The sequence below is a fragment of the Limulus polyphemus genome, unplaced genomic scaffold (genome assembly GCF_000517525.1).
Source record: "Limulus polyphemus unplaced genomic scaffold, Limulus_polyphemus-2.1.2 Scaffold3975, whole genome shotgun sequence".
Lineage (NCBI taxonomy): Eukaryota > Metazoa > Arthropoda > Merostomata > Xiphosura > Limulidae > Limulus > Limulus polyphemus.
This window is the reverse complement of record NW_013669585.1, coordinates 23374-25236: the sequence shown is the minus strand read 5'-3', so window position 1 is coordinate 25236 and position 1863 is coordinate 23374.

Genomic DNA, 1863 nt, shown 5'->3' with positions numbered 1-1863 from the left:
AGATAGCAACTTGATTGTCATCATAGTCTTTAGCTTTTTTTGTTTCACTCTGTTATCATCAGCACTATGATTTTTCATCATCTAACAAATTTTATAAATTATTGGGGAAAAATATTTTCTAATGCAATTTCGTGCTTAGACGCAAATGATTATAGTTTTGTTTAATAAACGATTTTTAGATATATTATACAGAAAATATCCGTAAACGTTTTATTTGCTGTTAATCAATTATGACTAATAGCTATTATGTTGACTCATTACGATCCCAACAACTTCAGTCTCAAATTGTCTTCTGCAGGGAGACTGATCAAAAATGCCTAGGTGTCGCCACTTTCTGAAAGGAATGTAAAGTGTTCAGCTTCAAGTGAAATTAGGCAGACTTTTAATTAAGTAGCTTTCGGCTATTCTTCGATTTATTTAGTTATCTGTTTTGTATAAATATCTTGTTATTTTCCACTCGACTTCATGGTCAAAATCTCTCATACGAAGAAAAATGGCATAACTTGTGTTTTCATACTTTTACGTAATTCTTATAATAATGATAAATCATATACTTGTGAATATCATCATGATAAAGCAATATATCCTACTTGTGAAATAATATGATAATTGTAAAAATATATAAATTGTACACTTATATAGAAATTATAATATTTCCTACTTGTAAAACCATGTAATAATTCTTATGGTAGTGTATTTTACTTGTTAAGTCACGTAGCAATTCTTATGGTAAACAAACGTCTTTTACTTATTAAGTCACGTAACAATTCTTATGGAAAACCGACGTCTGTTACTTATCAAATCATGTGGAAATTCATATACAGTACATGTAATATTACAATATGTCAGCACAATTATAATAATCCTTGTAATAATACAATGTCTTTACTGCTGAAATAATGTAAAACTTCTGGTAATAATACAATGTTTACAACTTGTAAAATTACGTGTAAGTTCTTATGAATAAAATATCCATTACTTGTGAAATCATCTATAAATACCTATAATAACAATGCCTTTTACTCATGAAATTACATGGCAACTTTGTTAGATGAAAAGATTTAACCCTATTTAATTTATGAATGCTTGTGATAATTTTCATAGGACTGTGTTAACATATAGTTATTTCTTAGATTTTACAAACATCGTGCATTAATTATAAAACCGGAATTTAAGTAAAAAAAAACTCTCTATGAACACTACTTCAGCAGTGAAAGCACAATTAGCCACAAAATGTTGGCTATAAAAGACATGAAATCAGTCCTTTTAGCCTGAATATGTTATCAAGTCCAATTAATTCGGTCTAAATATTATATGTAAAGACATCGGGTCAGTTCTACTAGATGACATCGGTTATTATCTGTAAAGACAAAGGGTCAGTTCTACTAGCTCAGACCTGTTATTATCTGTAAAGACATGGGGTCAGTTCTACTAGCTCAGACCTGTTGTTATCTGTAAAGACATGGGGACAGTTCTACTAGATGAGATTGGTTATTATCTGTAAAGACATAGGGTCAGTTCTACTAGCTCAGACCTGTTATTATCTGTAAAGACATGGGGTCAGTTCTACTAGCTCAGACCTGTTGTTATCTGTAAAGACATGGGGACAGTTCTACTAGATGAGATTGGTTATTATCTGTAAAGACATAGAGTCAGTTCTACTAGCTCAGACCTGTTATTATCTGTAAAGACATGGGGTCAGTTCTACTAGCTCAGACCTGTTGTTATCTGTAAAGACATGGGGACAGTTCTACTAGATGAGATTGGTTATTATCTGTAAAGACATAGAGTCAGTTCTACTAGCTCAGACCTGTTATTATCTGTAAAGACATGGGGTCAGTTCTACTAGCTCAGACCTGTTGT